Raw genomic sequence first — 18,882 nt, forward strand, 5'->3', positions numbered from 1 at the left:
CAGGGGCGTGAGGAAAGGAAGACCTAGTTTGATGGCCTAGGATGAGTGATTAGAGGCAATAATATCCTTCACAGCCAGGAGTGCTGCAGAAGCCAACCACAGCGTTGTAAACATTTCACTGCATCCCAACATGCTTTACTGCCTTGAAAGGGGAAAGAGATGTGCTTTTAATACTAAAGCAAGCTGCTGTCAGGGCTCATTACCACAGCACTGTCTGAACACATAGCCACATTCATACACCCATCAAGAAACACACACTTCAGCTGGACGTTGGCATCATATGTTATCATGTGCACACAGACAACCGGATAAAATTCTAGCCATTTAAAATGTAAAGGCACGTCAATAACCTAATACCAAGTCATTTGACAATTAGACTGAAAAAGTTATCAAACGGCAGAGACTACGTCCATGGTACATTTCAGAAACTCCTATTCTGAAACAAATGTCTTGTAAATTTGAAAGAGTGCGGCGCTCTACCAAAATGGAAGAATCTTCTCTACTTTGGCAAGATAGTTGTAATAAATATATTAAGGCTTTACGTCATGCTCGAGCTGCCTACTACTCCTTTCTAATCAAAGAAATTTAAAAAAGACTTGTAAACAGGCTGGCTGAGAGTCATAGGTCCATTGAGCCACTTATCCCTTCATGAGTTTATTCAATATTAAAATTCTAAACATTAAAGACAAATTTGGTACCTTCCTGCACCTTCCTTAACCAGCTAAGAAAATAGTCCTTAGATACATCCCAAGTTCTATTATCACAAAAAAACCCTGCCTGCACACAATCTGTGAACACTTTATCCTTCAATTAAAAGTTTTTATTAAATAGATGAACTGTGTATAACCCTAACCCTTTAGCCACAGAGTAACTGTTTTGCCCGGTCTGTACAATATTAAAATTCCATTAACAATAAGCAACCCACATTAACATGCCTCTTAAACAAGTGTTTGTTGTTACATTTTGGAGGGACAATCATTGGGACTATTATTTTTGTAAATGATGATTCTCGGAATATATTTCAATAGTCTCCCCATGATTTGAACAAAGCAGTTACTATAGCAAGTAAAGGGCTCATAAGCAATTCCCAGACACTCTTTGCATGCACAACCAAGTGTACAAAAAGAGATCAGCAGTCAGAGTTTAGCACCAGACATATAGCTGCTATTTAGAGCAGTAGGAACTGTGTAATGAGAGAATGTTGTTGACCAATAGCTAACTTACTATCCCTTAATTTCTTTGGATAAAGAGACCCCCCCCCCCCCCCCACATAAAGGCAGAGGTTGGCACTGCCCTTGAACCCTGTGGAATCGTATGAAAGTGTATGGAAGAAGCTATCGAAGAGAGCCAGAAGAAAGAAGAAATGGAAGAGATAGAGACGAGGTGGAGAAGTGGAATGAAAAAAATGAGAGGGAGGGGGGAATGAAGTGACAGATGGAGAAGAGAAATTAGGTTGTTATGTATATTGCTGGCAATTCAAACACGCACATTCCATCTGAGATCCCATCAACTGTCAAATTGGGAAAGCGATGGGGATGTGAGAGCAGCGAGAATCTCAACAAGGCCTGAACTTGGCGCACCACTGAGACCTAATCAAAACACAATCACGTTCACTGCCAGAACAGACGCACACAGGCTCGCACCCCTACACTCATTCTCCCCGATCACATTCACACCCAAGTAAACTCCTAGTCCCTCCTTTTTCCACACAAAACACTGTTAAACAAATGTACACATAATCATGCACACACTCACTGAAAACATTAACTTGCAGTCACGCATGGGCAGTCACATTCTGTCCCATGCAATCACACTTTGGCCAATTTCAACCTATCCACTACTTCGACGTGAGAGATGATGTGTAAAACTGCCCAGTTAAATACAGGCTCTTATCTGTTGCTATGACCCATGACTTGGGTTTATCTACATTATGCAGTGGTTCATTTCAAAAGCTTCACCTCTGTTGGAGGTTATTGGTATGGAAGACAGACAAGAACTGTGGTTGCATATAGGGATTGGCTCAATACTTTTCCAACCGAGTTTAGCCTTTCTCTCTAATGCCCCGGCCCCCCTGGACAGTCTATCTGCAGCCTAAGTCGAGTCAACTCACTCAGGTGTGACAGCATCACAGCTGCATGGCTTCCAGGTCAGCATTCTCACCATTAATCCACACAGATAGGGCAAATGCTGACCACAGGCAAATAATTGCTTGCAGTTGGCTCTGCCAAATACACTCTGTGTGAACAGGTGTCTGAATTTAAAATAGTTTCTTCCACTGTCATTTTTTCTGCAAAAATAAGAGATTATCTGGGGTAGATGTCACTGATGAGATTTGGTCAGTTATGGTTGGTACATTATTTTTTCATAATGCTCCAGTTTTTACACCAATATTGAATGTTTATTTTTTTTTTATCCTTTCTAGATGCCAAAATATCTTACCAAGTGCCAAGTGCACAAATATGTCAGATTCTTGAGGTAAAAAGTATTGACTTTGAAGCAGTTTCCTATTTACTCCTTTCCATTGAATTTGGCACCCTTTCCTGAGAGAACAAAGGAGGTGAGTTGCTGCAGCTCAGCTGTGTCAAGAGCCCTATCAAATACTCTTGACTTCATCTGCAGGAGAGCAGACAATAGAGAAGCATACTAAAGATAAAGCGATGACATGATAGTGATGCACAACAAACTTGACTTTATAATGCACAAACACCATAAATAAAACAGAATATCGTATGCCCTTAAAAAAAGAGAGCAAACAAATTCACCCTCTGCCTCTTCCTCTCAACATGATTTACATTGCTGTGGTTATGCTGATAAGTGGATGTGTCAGATAGTGAAGAAAAGTCAACTCAGTTAAAAATACAGACATCTTGTGGGAGGTTTGTATAGGGTGATCTGAGTTTGGCACTATTGCATATGTATTACATATCAATGAGATATAAGATTAAAATGGAAAATGTTTTACAACCAAATCCTTTCCATGAAAAACAGGGTTAGACCTAATGTATTAATCATTAGCCGATTTATTAATATATTGTGTCTGCCAGGCACACAAAGGTCAGCTACAAGTGAAGGTTTCTAACTGGCATTACTATTGCCAGTATGACATCGGGCACCATGAACAGGCAGGCTATCAAGTACAGAAAGCGAACTCTGTACAAGTTTACAAGGCGGGAGTCACTCTGAGGGGAGGATAAATGCTTGTTCACCCATAGGCTTCAGGAGGTCCTGTGGGTCTAAAAGTACATGGGCAACGCAAGGGAATGAGAGGAAAGAGGAATATATTGTCTAAAGGAAGACAGTGACACTTAGCTGTCCCTTTGAGAAATATTACGGGGTTTCGGTGCTACAGAGGAACTGTAGATGTGCAAGTCCACAGAGAGACCCCCAAAGCTTGGTATCAACTTAACACTGACATTCCACACCATGGTTCCTGAGATTACAGGGAGCTAGATGTGCCTTTTCTGACACAAAGTGCAGTGTTGCAGACTTTAACACCCCTTTTTCTCTTCGTTCCTTTTTTCCTCCCATCTGCTCTTGTCTCCTTTGCGGTCCCTTTTTCTGTCAAGTAGCACAGAGGAGAAAGAGCCCAACGTCTGTGTCTGCTTACTGGGGCAAGTGAACATTTGAAATGACAGAGGGTGACGTTGTCTTGAGTGCTGGAGAAGATGCCTGAGAGCTAAGTGAAGGACCATTAGGGAGACGGTGATAAGATGCATGCATGTAGACAGGGGCTACAGAGTGTTCACCTTGAACAGTCTGGTGTCATCTGCTGAGGAGGGCTATCACACAGTGAGAGCACAGCATCAAACTCCAATCAGACTCCATCCCAGCTGACAGCAAAATCAAACTGATGCCTACACACAAGGAAAGGTGCTGTGACCTCCACACCCTGTTCTTATTAATGCACAGTGACTAGCTATTACTTTGATGCCTTCGCACTTCGGTTGGCATTATTGGTCAACTAAGCAAAAAGCTCTCAAGAGCTACAGTAACACTGATGAACTGAAGGTTTCTTGTCAAAGGAGACACGTAAGATAAAGACAAAGAATTAGAGGGAAAGCTTAAAGGGATGAAGTAATGTAAACATAGCTCAGGCACACAGCTGGACAGTTCGATGTCTTACATTGGTGAGAAAGCCACTTTAATGTGGACTTTTGTTCGATTGAAAAAGCCATTCTTTGTTGCTTTACATGAGACAAGTCCTGTTCAGGTTTAGTAAAAGTGCCAATGGGATCACAGTTATATCTGTCTGTACGTATGAATTTGTGTTTGTCTTGTATAAATATTATTTTTGTGGTTGCTGTGTATTCCAAAACCTGACAAACTGAAAGACAATTTTCTTTCTTGTAAAGAACGTCAATTATGTTATCTATGTGTACAATGAAACATAATGAACTACAAAACAAAAAGAACTTAATGAACAGTTCAGAGAAACATACACTTTGATTCACAACCAAAACATTGATATTATACAATTTGTAAAGTGTAACATTTTTACATCAGGTGTGCTCTAAAGTGTGCTCCATCTTTGTTTGTAGCTCCTGGAATAAACATGAATGAGGTAAACTAGCCTGTCTCTTTCTTGGAAAGCTTACCCTGGGAATCTCGTTAGTGTCACCAGTGCAGGGATAAAGGCTCAGGCGGCACATGGCCTAAGTTTGTCCCTCATGGGTCACACACATACACTCTACACACACACACATACACTCTACACACACACACACACACACACACACACACACACACACACACACACACACACACACTTTCTCTGTCTGACCATCTGATCTCTTCCCAGCAGTGTTTGCAGAGTTGGAGATTTCTTTAATAATTGATGCTGTTAATAACCAGCTCAGTCTCAGTGGTACAGAGTGCTCCTGTTCAAACATGTGCCTACCTGCACACAGCACAGTGAAAATGGGACAATGTTTGAACAGTGAGGTGAAGGTGTATGTATGAATGTGTTATGTGATTGCAGTGTGAGTTATCACAGACTAGGCAGAATTGACTGTATGATAGTTGAGGGCGGTTATACGCCAGAGAAACCACACATTTCTTCCAACAGTGCAGGAGCTGAAGGTCACACACACTGAAATATTATGCAAGTTCCCTCTGCTTTGTAATATTGAAGCCTGCTGTAGCTGAATTTTATATTAAAGCTTATATTAGTACACCATTAAAACGTCTTAACAGGTACTGTATGCACATGCTTACAAGCACACAACACTGGCCGGGATTTTAGACATTGATTTAAAAACATGAATCAGCGAAAGGCAAAATGGACAAAACATAATTAAAATGTAAAATGTAGTAAGCGCGTCAGTTTTTAAATGTCTATGACTTCTAAGTGATTTCATGATGTCTGCATATCGCCATGTTGTCATCACCCTGTTTTGTGTTTGTCTTTATTTTCTTTGTTACTTTGTTACAGTCAGCCAGTCCGTCTGCCTGTGAGCTCAACTTTCCAGCCTATCTATCCATTTATTTCCCAAGATCATTTTCTTCTGCAAGAAAGAGGCGGGTCGTCCCCTCAGTTAGGATGACCTTGGAAAAAGACTGATGATTTGAGACGAGCAGCAATATCAATAATAAAGAAATTAATAAGCTTGTGCAGCGGCCCGAGGTGTTAGACTACAGGGGATGGGGGTGATGGGGATACAGTGGCGGCGGTAATTGTTGCATTGGGAAGGGGCACGGCTGGAGGATGGCAGGAAGGAGAGGAGGGTGAAAGGGTGGGTTGGGGTTGGGGGGGGTTAGGGTAGTGTTGAAGAGGGGCTAGTAAGTGCACGATTTCCTTAGCAGCAGTGTGGTGCTGCAGTCCGTGCTGTCACACGTCAAAGAGGGAGCAAATCAAAGGCAGCTCTTTTGATGAATATAAAACAGAGAGTCCTGCCGAGAAGCACTCTCCCTCCCTCCCTTTCTAATCACAGAGCCGCAGAGGCGGCGAGCTGCACCAATCCCCCCCAGCCCAGCACAAAATGAAAGGAGAGCAGAAACAAGGAGACGGGGACAGAGAGAGCACACGATCACAACAAAGACTGCTTTATAATAGCAATAAACATTTGTCCTCTCGAGACATCTGCAGAGAATGATGGGTGCAGTGTGGCAAGATGCGAGAGAAGATGGAATGGCATCAACACATTTTTACCCCCCACCCGTCCCTGAAAAAGCTCACCTCCTATCTCTATAAATAGTTTACATGCATTTTCTCTGCAAACAAGAAACCGTCCACTACTCTTCAAAGCACAGAAACATGTTGCTTACCTTGCAGGCTTTAAACATTTTTTTTATTATTCACCATAAGATGATCAAGAGCAACGTTATCTTGTGGATACGTCATAACATCACTAAACCAATTCTGAAAATGATATTCAGGTATGATAATCACAAAAAAAAAATCTTGTTTTCTTTTAGACTGGAATACATGTACAACAGGTTTTAACAAGAACTGTGCATGTGTTGTATCAGTATATCAAATGTGAAGTTCATCAACTGCACCAAATCATTTTATTCAATATGATATAATATACTGTATATCATATTGAATAAAATGTACATATTATGTTGAATTTCATATATCTAAGTCATTTTTTTCATCCTCCTTTCCCTCCCTCACCTTTCTTTGATTTAACTTGTGGCTTTTTCATTTCGAAGCATATAATGAAGTTCACTTTTTTATCTTTAATTTGGTCCAATTCTAATCATGTGAAAATCAGGTAATTCAAACAAATGGAGGGATCATTCCGATACTGCTATCTGATTTCTTATACTGAAAGATATGACTTAAATAGTTAAGATTGGGTATTGTTGAAAAGTGGCCGATCCATGAGGCTGATCTAAGTCAGTTCTATGATATTCTGCGTATACGGATAGCACTCGCACTAGGCAAAGTTGTCCCGTACCATGCGTCCATAAAGTTGTAACACGTGCATGGCTTTACATAATCATGAAGCACGCTTAGTTTACAAGACAGGCAGACTCGTTTTAGTCAGATACGGCCATAACACTCGGAGATTTCTCCATAATGTTGGCTGTCCACGCTGTGTACCTGTGCTTGTGCTCGTGAATGGACTGTACCGTGATGAAGCAAACCTCTTTTCAAGTGTGCCTGAGCCAAGGAAGTGAGCACTCACACTAGTCAAACAAACTGGACTTTAGGGGGGAAGCGTGTTTAGGCAAGGAACAGATTGTCTGGTGTGAGTGCGCCCTAAGTCACTGCTGTCAGTGCTCTGGTAGTCCTGTACATTTTGCTAGGTGGATCCAACAAAGCATTTTGGTTATAGTTCACCAACGTCTTCGACTACTTGCATTTTCGGCACAGCTAATTTATAAAGGGGTGGAGGTGGAACGAGTTTAAACAAACAAAGGAAGTAAAGGAAATAAAACGACGCAGTGAACTTTGCAGGCTACATTGCAAAGGTGCAAGAAACTTCCCAGAGATGGAGCGGATGTGATTAAATGCAGCTTGTAGTCAACGAGGATTTACTGTGATAGCAGGGGTTGAGTGTCATATTGCAAGTGAGACACATATTGCATCATTAATTAAAAGAGTAGTCCTATTGCTAAACTAATGTGGCGACACTGACTGTAAAATATGAATGCAATTTTTCTTTTAATATAAAAAAAAATTGGAATAGCTATTAAAAATATCCACTGCAACCCACATAACAATGATTCAGGGTCCAAAAGTGCAGCAGTCAGTACAGTCCAGTCCCCACAGCCTCCAAACGTCAAGAATCACCATTATTGTACACAACCAGAGCTCAGCTTCTGTTGCACTGCCTGGCCTCTCCTCCCCTGGGCAGTGCTCCTGTACTGCTCCCCAGCCAACATTTGTGTGTGACACCAAAGCCCACTCCCACCCAAGCCCTGAGCCCAGAAAGTGACACATGCATGGGTGTCGCTGCCGTTTCACCTCCTGCCTACTGAAGTATGAGGCAATTTCCTGCGAGTGGTGCATGGTGAGAGAGAGGCTCTGCTGCTCTCTTTGATATTGTCAGGGAAGAGTAATGGCTCTCTGCAGCAACAGCCACCACCAAACTAATGTAGTGTGACTTTGGCTCTCCTTTTCGATGCGTTGCAACCATAGTGAGTAAGAAGAGGGTGGCAAAAAGACAGCCAAACTGTGATTCCTTCACAGATGCCATTCAGTTTCATATACTTCTAAATAAACAAAGACATGGCAGAAATGCTCTTGTAATTGGAATACATTTGTGCACTTCTTAGCTACCCGACAGGATGTTACTCAGACTGTAGCTAACCAGGAAAGCCTGTAAAGCAAAAGGCAGCACTGTTAGCCAGGACAGCTCAAACTAATCTTTACAATGATTTCAAGGTCACAGTGCTTTAGTACACAGAGAGTGCAGCTTATCACTGGAAAGACCTCATCTAATTGGGCAATGTACTATCTCAGCAGCTTAAACAGTCTTGTCCATTGTGCCTGACCTTGCAAATTTAATAAGCAGAGAATAAAAAGTTGTCCCATCATATATGCACATTTTTCTGCACAATCTCCACACAAACTCATCAAAAAGGCAAAGAAAGCTGCTCTTTTCACAGACAGGCATACCTCTCTGGTTGAACTCTTGCCCTTCTTTCAGTTACATATGTAGCTGTAGTCAAACCCATTCAGAAATTATCCTGCAATTATGCAAAATGAGAAGCTGATTCAAATTGCACAATATTACAATTCATTAGAGCTAATTGAATGCCATGGTCTTTAGGCCGGCTGCCAGTTGTGGGGAGATGTCAAGAGATAGTGGGTCTTCTGTGAAGCCTGAGGCTGGGGGTTGTTTTAGAGGGACAGACTGCTATTCTGCTTTCCATTGGCATTGAGTTGAACATGAGCCATCATTAGAAACCCATTAAACAGGCAGTCTTTCAAAAATCTCCAGTGCTCAGCCAGAGCAATTACATTTCTGGCCAGTAATAACACAACTGTGTGACTTAGTAGAGAAGTAATGATCAAGTAAAGAGTCTAAGAAACGTATTTACATGATCATTTTGGATTGCGGAAACTAGTGCACAACACATACTTGTTAATCAGAGCACTGATGTTCTCCAATTAGTGTACGGCTCGGCTTCCGCTGTTTCATTTTACTTGTTTACCTGCAAATGACTTTTCAGTCAATATACAGAAGAAACCATCTAAAAGTAATAACAACACTTTAAGCATACATTATTTATTTGTCAGGAAACAAACTATGAAAAAATCAATTTAGGAAAATAATGTGCTGTTGCATCACACACCTCTTTTCACAGAAAGCATCAATGGCCATCATAACCCATTTAGACTACAGGTAACTAAATAGACAAGGGAAATGACTTCATTTCAAGATGTAGTTCATGTTTCTTTCAGGCTTTAGCTTCTTGGCTCTTGTAGAGGAGACACTTGTTTATCTTCTCTCACTACAACCACATTATTCTTCAGACATCTAAAGATGCTTCATAGAAACATCTAGATGGTTTAAAAAATTAAATAGATCGGATTGATATCACAATCGTTAAACCATTTGAAAACAGGGCTACACTAAGCTTATCTTTTGTTGAAAGGGTCTTATTAAGGACTCTACCTTTATAAAATTGAAAGGTAAATAGCTGACTCAATTGCACAAACACCTCAAAACTATTTCTAAATTCCCAAAGCAATAACATTTTTTCTAGAAGTACATTTTTGGGAAATTCAAAGCTCATGAAATTCTAAAGTTTACATCCTGCACATTTTAACAGGATGTAAAATGTGCAGGAGTCTAGTCTTGACATTAGTGCTGTGCAGAAGTGAAAAGTTTAGAGGTTGTTTCTAACCTGGAAGGTGTGTTTTTATCTGAAGATAGATTCTGAAGAGCAAATCAATGAACACTTATTGATAACATTTCAACACAAGAAATGTGGAAAGTACACAAAAAAAGAATGGTATACAAAGGGGGGGAAAAAATCAACAGTTCTTTGCAATAGGGCTGTCAAGAGATTACATATTTTCACGATTCATCGCTCAATTTCAATAGGGCATCGTGATTAATTATAATTATTTATCACATGTTTGATAAATGAAATTACATCATTTCACATTTAAAAATAAAAACTGTTTGGCTTTTATGTTTAATTTTTTGCACTGTCTTAAGCTGAGAGTGATTTACTTGCTTTTTAAATTCAGCACTGCTTTTATTTCAAAATAAAGTAAGGAACTTCTGGCAGATTGAAGACAAAAAACACGCTCAACTCCCTTTCAACATAAAACAACTGGGTGCTGAATCCCGAGAAATATTTGGACAAGACAAACGATAAGGACAGCACTCCAAATATTTCTATTTTAATTGCCACACGAACGTTTCCAGCCGACGCTCTTCTTCAGTGTTTGAACCGACAATTTTTTCAAACATCCCCAGGTGTAATCAATTTATATTTCAAGATGGGCACTCCTACTGCGATGGAGGATGTTTGAAAAAATGGCTGTTCACACACTGAAGAAGAGCGTCGGCTCGAAACGTTCAGATTGAAGGTTACAACATTAACTTAACCACGGAAAAAATAACTTGCTGTGGATCAAAAAACTAAATGAATGAATGAATGAAAACATAAAATGAACGTTACAGAAGTTTAATGTTGGATTTCATAAGATGGACCGTACTTTTGACCCGTCAACTGAGCTGTCGGAGAGTTTTTTTTAAATGCGACGTTCAAAGATGCAGCAGTGTCCTTCTTTTCCATCACTTTGAGTGAGATTTGCAAAGGCTTATCCACAGTGTGCCTAAAAGAACAAACTAGCATGTGATTAATCACGATTTCTTTTTAAAATCCATTATTTTCATAACTTAATTAATTGCGATTAACTAGTTAACACTGACAGCCCAACTTTAAGTGAAACTTTCATTGTAGATATGTAAATTGTATTATGGGCTATAGCATAGTTGAGTCATGTATGGATAAAAAAATTATGAATTATTTGTATGCAATGTTATAGAAATGTCCAAAATGTTTTTGTTGTTTGAGTTGTATATGTCCAAACTGTTTATCAGGACCTACTGATTTAATGAACTGTACTAGTTACTTTTGGAAAACGTGTTTGCATTATAAGACCACTTGTCTACACATCCTGAATAAGTAGGCAGACTGAATTGATTTGAATCAATGTAGAAAAGGAAAAAAAAAAAAGAGAGAGGCAGAGAGAAATAAAAACAGAGTGCAGGAGCGAGGTGGATGAGGGAAGTGTAAAGAGGCAGGGGTTGTCTGGAGCCTGTGGCCTGGGGCAGTGCATGGAGAGATGAGCTGGTGTGCACACTGCAGGTTATCGTCTGAGAATGGTCGGGCTTCTCAAAAAACTACTGAGCCAATGTTTTTAGCACAATGGATCACAACCTACAAGTGTCTGGCATGTTTATGAGTGTATTTTCACTTCAAAAATTGTATGCAAGACAATAAATAAGAGGAAGTAAACAAAGAAAGGTTTTGAATAAAACATTGACAAACACACATTTGCCAATGCTGTGTTCATGAGTTCATAAGATTTATTCACTGTGAACTGTGGGGCAGATGTCTTCAGCTAAGGGTGGCCCTCCCTGTAACTTCAAACAGGCTCTCTGAACACATAGCATTGTTTCTTCTATGAAGGCAGTCACCATGTCTGCCCTGTGCCAAGGCATCACACCCACACTTTTTATTTGTTCATTGTGGACTTGGCAGCTCTGCGACCTGGCCGCATACATACCTGTGTTTCTCTTTATTTTAAGCTCCCTAAGGAGAGCTAGGCGAAGCCCTGCGCCCACTGTGCAATGTCAAAAGGGCGTTTTCTAAAGGGGTTATTATACTATATTCATTATTTCTTACCTTATGCATGCAACAGCAGGCCCTGCACACTGCTTGAGCTGGGTGTTCTTGTTGTTCCTAGACCTCAGCATTAAATAGCCTCTTTGATCTCTCCTCACTGTGACAAAGAAGCACCAGGCCTGCTAAATGAACCACTCAGAACTCAAGCCGCAACATCAAGTAGAGCTGCGGAGGGAATATGCAGATCAACTAGGAACCTAACAAAAAAAGAAAAGAAAAGATGAGAACACAGGCTCTTCAGTATAATTAAGTACAATGAGCTGGAGGCAGACGTGTGACTCTAAAACATAAAAGAAAAGATTACTTTCAGTATTTTCACAAATTGCTCTGAAAATTTGGAGTTTACTCAATAGAAGCAGAACATTTCATCTGTTAAAGGTTATTTGTTATCTCCAGGCACCCAGAAAGTACTTAAATTGTCTTGATCTCCCCAGGTTTCAGTGCCAGTCATTAGCATGCTAATCACAGATGATTTTTAAAACCTACAGTGAAGAAAGACACTCAGAGAGAGAGAGTCGTAGTCATTGCAGGGCCCAGAAAGATCTTTAAATAATAGTGAAAAAGAATAAGGTTTTTGAACCTAATTACAATAAAAGCATCTTGAAGTTGTGTAGGTGCTCCCTTGGCTCACAGATGAGAGAAAAGACCAAAGGCTTGTTTTGTTCTGACATAATTTCTCACCAGCACCTGTAATAAGACTGAAAAAAAAAACTGACATCCATTTGAATTTAGTCAGCTATTTTGTAGCTAACACATGCCTTATTTGTTTTTCTTATCTCTTACCAATTAAGTACAAAAAATTGGACACACTATAATTTCAAAACAGTCTTTTGAGTGTAAATTTATTTTGAAAGACCCAGAGGAAGTCTTCTTTTGAATTTTTTCAAAAGAAGACTTATCTTATATGACCATGTTACTTCCTGCCTTAAATGACCATGTTACTTCCTGCCTTATATGACCTTATATGACCATGTTACTTCCAGCCTTATATGCACTAAAGTTTACATAACTCATCACAATGTTAATTTTGCCCTGATTCCACTCAGACAAATCTCCTTTCACACTCACCAAACCTATAACCTTTCATTTATTATCACGACCTCAATAAGGTCTGGTCTCAAACAGATAATCAAGGCTAAGTGCCAGAGGTCACTCTCCATTCAGACAGAAATCTAAATGATAATGACTCCTCATTAGAAATTCTATCTCAAATTGTACAGGAGAAACATCGAAAGGCGCTGACAGGGTGACTGGGGGCAATGTTGGAGCTCAGAGATAACACACATCAAAACCGAGGCCCAGAGTGTGGGGACAGCCATCAGGAAACCAGGGCTGTCACAAATGTGCCGCAAAAACAAATACAGAGACACAGAAATTCTCAATCTACAATTGGGATAATTGAATGCTCTGAAATTGAAATGTATTATTGGTAACCATTCACAAAAGGGGAAAGGCATTTTTGGGGGGGATGATGAGCCCAGTTGAAGGCAAGCCAGCGCAGATAGGATGATGTAGTTTGGTAAATTATAAATGATAGCTCCACAGTAAAATGACATAAAGGAAATAATAAAACATCTAGCGGAGCCATGATGAACGTACACTGGAAATGTGCACTTCAGTAAACAATCAGCCATTGGCAATTATATGAAATTGGACCGGCTATGAAGCATTTCTATTCCGGCACTGGCACAGTCAACCTTTTAATGGCGAGCTGTTAGGTAATAGCTATCTGTCTGTTGGCCACCAGTTTGAGTTCCCAACAAATCCTTTTCACACACAGACCCATTAGAGAGTGGCAGCATTGGTTCACAGCTACAGGACAATGGTCCATAGCTCTGCCTCCATTTCTCTGTTCTCTTTTTCTATCCAAATTTTACATCCTGACAACCATAACTCAGGCGAAGGGACAGACCAGGCCTTTTTACAATTAAACTCACACTCACGATTGAAATTTGGAAAACAGATATAAACACCCTCAGTGACCAATCATCTCTCCTGACAAGAATAGGAGGAATACCACAAAGCTGTAGAAATTATACAGGAAGACGAACCCTTAAAGCTACGGCTGTGTGCCAAGGCCAACACTTCAATACAGGAGGACACATGGAACTTCAAATACATGACTTCATTCTAACTCTGCTCTTTATGTAGGAGAACATAAGCATGAAATGTTGTGATCTTATTTTTTTGATGTGTTGTGATTTAAAAACAAATAAAAAGGTACTCAAGAAGAGTCACAGATTTACATCATCATTTGCACAAGAATAAATTCATCACTACCAATAATTGGACATTCTTACGTATAAAGAAAAAAAAAAAAAAAAAGAAGAATTAATGAAAATGTTTATTTAAGTTGATAATGAGGGGTTATATTTTCTAAGACAGTCAATACTGACTGAACCTGTGGTTTAATTCCACTGGTACTTCTCATAATGTATACATCAAAGCATTAGGGCAGCCAGACTGCTGACTACACATTTCCCCCTTATCCACAGGGGCGAAACATTTGCTTAAGACTGCACTTGGCCACCACATGGCTACCACTTTTTTCTTTCATTATACAAAACCATGCATTTGACAATCATGGAGTGATATAATATCAGACTTTAACAACTGACATTTCATTCACACATGGATGTGGACTGTATTGTACTGTGCACTCAACGACAAAGTGCAACAGAGTCTCATTCTTTATTAAAGTCTCATTCAATGTCAGTTTTCTGTAAACCTTAGGTTAGATATCGCAGGAAAGTACAACTCTTTTTAGTGAAAGGCAATTACTGTGAAATATATACAGGGAGGTTTGAACAGTCAGATGTGTGCTGAGACAAAAACATACCACTTCATTAAATCAACCTGCTGAACATTTTTTTCCTCTTTATTTCTTAACCTCGTGTTGAGTACATGTTCTTATAAGAGCATGCCTCTGTTTTATGAAAATGCATACATCAAAAATAGAACTTTCATGATATAGTTCAAGGTCATGTTGGCTGTCTATGCAACTCAAAATAAAAAGTTTTTATACTTTCAAGAAAATCCTTCAAAAAAAACAACGGTTTGCTAATTGACCTGGGTAAGAGTGTTATACCTAATCAAACAGTGAGTTCAGCTGCAGAGAAAGTTACCTGCTCTTTCTTCTGTTACTCAGTCTATTTAGGTCATGTCTACCTGGATTTGAGAGTCTGAATACATGTGTACCATATATGAAAAATAATGTGGCCTGTCAGAGATAGCCCTCGATGAGTTATTTTGATATTGAGCAGTACTTGTAAGAGATTACAAAATCTGTAAGAGAATAATCAGTGCACAGAAACAGACCTCCTCCTGTATTTCCTACCTTGTGTACCTGCACAAAGAGCACAGAAGACGAAGGAAAAGCCTCCATCAGGTGCATACACATTTTTTATTCTATATTCTCCCCTTTTGCCCTTCTAACCTAACCCTCCACCTACAAGCCCTGTTCTTCAACACAGCTGGGGAATTTCAATCCTACTTCATATCCTCTAACAAATTCCTTCCCTGATTACTGATGCATTTCAAAGCATGCATCATTATATTTTCAGACCACTTTCTTTTCAAAATGTGCTGAAAACCTTTATGCTGGTTCCCAAGGGCCCCCTCCTCCTCTTCTGTTATGCTCTTATTAGTCCGTCTCTCCCGATGCCTGCTGGGGGATCCACATTGCTATTCACTTTCTGTCTCTCTGACCTCTGTGTGGATGGAATTCATCTGACCTATCCCTTGTTCTTTACATTACTTTGGAGACAAGCAGCTTCTGTCTGGTGCAGCTATTTAAACATAAACACCATTAAATAAAAATGTGCAGCAGAAAGGCATGTGAATAGAGCCAGCGAGAGAGGCATGAAGAAAGAAGTACTCTCTCTGCCATCCACTGAAACTGAATTGGGTTCCTTTATGCAATACGTATTGTTTGAATACATTAAAAAAATAATAAGTTAGGAAACTCAGCTTTCAAAATGTGTGTTAATACTACTTTTTGATACATTTAATTGGAATAAAAAGTACCAAAAATAAAAAATAAAATTGCAGCCAAGGACCACATTGCTATTGGAAGATAGTAAACCTGTTTGAAATTGAATTACAGTTTATATTAAAACAAGAGAAATATATACTAAACTCTATTAGCCACACTGGGAGGCTGAGCGTCTTGGTTTTATAGAGTTTGCCATATTTGTCTGGAAGTTATTGTCCTCAAAACACTGAAAACTTGCACGAGAACTTTAGCTTTTTTCCACATTATATCAGTCTGCTTTGCTAAATGCATTGAATGAAGTGCACATTGTTGAGGGTTTTACATGTATGCAATGCTAATCAGGCAACTGACTGCAACATTAAAGAATGCAATGAGTGAAGTATAAATACATGGAAGGTTACTTCAACCAATAAGCCTTCATAAGCTTTCTCTGCCGTTTCATCCAATCAGAAATATTGAAAGTGTATTGTCAAGACTTTAGATCTATATTCAACTTTTGTTCAGCTGTTAGGGAGCAAAAAACCAGAAAAACATTTGCACATAAATATTGTAACTCCCTCTTCAGGTTGTTAGAGATAGTTCTGTTCGGTCTGGTTTGGTTCAACATCTTTGAAAATAAAAAGGTTATGTTTCTTCTGTAGCTATAAGCCTTAGATTAACATAGATTATCATTCAGTTTGTCTGAGCTTTATATCATCATTATCAATTAGTGATTACAATCCCTCTTTAAATAAACCCTGTTTTTAGTCTGCATAGACTTTTAAGTGTAAATAACTATAGGAGGGAGTCTAATTGAAGGATTTACTGACAAACTAAATGATTAGAGATGGAGATGAAGAGAGTAAAAGGGAGGGGCTTTTATTGCAGCAGACTTTATTGTAAACCCTGAGTGGCTGCTCTGGTTGGGAAGCACTGCAAAGAACTGTTGGAGTTGATGAGGTAGTCCAGCTGAATGATATACATCGCCGGCCACAGGCGAGAGCTGTCCATTAGTTACAGGGGTTCCTGTAATGCCCAGCTCCAGTACATTATTTCCAAATGCATCAGTCAGCGTCGTGAGCACAGATAAATTCTAATGCTAAGATCTGTAATGCATACTCTCACCGCTGCTATATTACGTTGCAGGTTCAGAAGGGCAGGAAGAGAGAAGGGGGGAAAATGTAATTTATTTTTCACTGCAGCCAGTATTCTTCCCATTAGCTTCAAACGTGAGATAAGTTATGGACTTTAACGAGCGCCTTTAGCCACCAGAGCACGCTGCACACAAGACTGCAGGCAGAAGGGGTGGAGTGAAAGCTAAAGGAGAAGGGACTAGCAATCTGGATGCATGATGCTCATGACCCAACACAAGTGTCACGCTGTCCTAGGTGCGACCAGGATGCAGCTTTTGCAAAACACATACATTCTTAATCATATTGTCGTGTTTGTGTTTACCACAAATGCGTAGCAGCAACAAAACCTCCAAGAGGCTTAGTTTTCCTGCACATTACGACCACATGCTATCCTTTGCAAACAAATTTAAACTGTATGGATATGGCTGCACAAATAATCGTAAAAATTCATCATTATTGGGATATGAGCAGTCACAATAAACACACAACAAAAGTCTGTATTTATTGCAAATAATTTGATCACACCATTTTGATGCAGTCACTTGAAACGGCTACCTTGAGGTTAGTTAGAGCCTAAATGCTTTTTGTTTTCATTTTGGATTCAGGTGGAACATGTTGCATAAAGGTATTGTGAAAACATAAAGCAGGGGCTACACATTAAAAGTCTGAGCTATAGAGACGCTGGTGGCGCAGTGGTTAGTGCGCGCCCCATTTATGGAGGCTATGGTCCTCCAAGCTGGCAGCCCAGGTTAGAATCCCACCTGTGGCTCCTTTCCCACATGTCATACCCTACTCTCTCTCCCAGATTTCCAACTCTATCCACTGTCCTATCTCTACATTAAAGGCACAAAACGCCCCAAAATAAATCTTAAAAAAAAAAAAAAGTCTGAGTTATAGATAGCTAATATGCACTCTTTCATAACGTTCTTTCAATATAGAATAGTGCAATCGCACATCACATATTTTCTCATATCGTGCAGGCCTAATGGATATGCAATAAAAGCAGTAAAGGAGGCCACACTGTTTACAGCATGTTACACGGCACATGGAATAACTCAGAAGGATGCACTGGTTCATCCCTACCACACTCACATTTCTACTTTTGACATTAAGTGTCAAGACTGGAAAAAGTAGAGCTGTCCTGACCTTTTTAAAGAGCTCTGGGATCACTTCTTGTGTTGCTTGCTTGCTGAAAGCTCAAATATGCCAGAGCAGGAGTTAGAAGAATACTTTCTCACCAGGCACCCACCCACATTCACTAAAGTCATCCTATAGCTTAGACTGCTGCTATGACTCACAACCTTTTTCACAACCCATTCAGTACTCTCATGTGTAATGCACAGGTCCCAATGTGTAATAGTGTCTTGCTATTGCTCCTCTAACACAAGGACTGACATGTTAAGGCAGCATGGTAACAGCTTGATCTTGCTTACTTTGAAAGAGACTGTTGTGTCTTAAGAATTTCATGGAAACGTCACATCTTAGAGTTTCATATCCTTGTTTTGTCAAAAGGTGCACATTATAAATGATTTATTTTAAATCAAGTTGTTTCTGATAGGCTATACACATTTTTAGCCTACTCTTTAGTTCAGCTTTCCATACAATGATCACATTTAATGTTAACATTGGAAACAATGACTGATACTAAGCCATATCTTTTACTGCTCATACATTTTACCAGGAAATACTCAACAGTATTACAGGGATATAAATGAAGATATTTTTATTTGATGCTTTTAAATGACACAGGCCTTCTCTATCCTCCAGGTTTTCTTTTTTTTGTTTCATCAGTGCTGAACTGTAGCTGACTATCCCCTGGAATACATCTTAGTGTCAGTTATCGACAAGTGACTAATTAGCTGTGGGCCTGTAAGATTTTCTTTCAGCTGCAGTGGGAAAGTATTAAACATTCATAATCAATACTCGGTCTAATGCTCAGCTATCATCTGTTTG

General features: G+C 39.6%; 1 long non-coding RNA gene across 6 annotated transcripts in view; it reads right to left on the bottom strand.

The window, feature by feature from the left end:
* Positions 1-18,882, bottom strand: part of LOC132974339 (uncharacterized) — a 95,533-nt gene that overhangs the window by 66,654 nt on the left and 9,997 nt on the right. For 5 of the 6 annotated variants that reach the window (XR_009673115.1, XR_009673114.1, XR_009673111.1 and 2 more), the window contains exon 2: positions 11,824-12,020. The exons of the other annotated variant lie outside the window; for it this stretch is intronic. This is a non-coding gene — a long non-coding RNA (uncharacterized LOC132974339). The remainder of the gene's footprint in view (positions 1-11,823; positions 12,021-18,882) is intronic. 6 annotated transcript variants of the gene reach the window in all.

The sequence above is a fragment of the Labrus mixtus genome, chromosome 1, assembly GCF_963584025.1.
Source record: "Labrus mixtus chromosome 1, fLabMix1.1, whole genome shotgun sequence".
Lineage (NCBI taxonomy): Eukaryota > Metazoa > Chordata > Actinopteri > Labriformes > Labridae > Labrus > Labrus mixtus.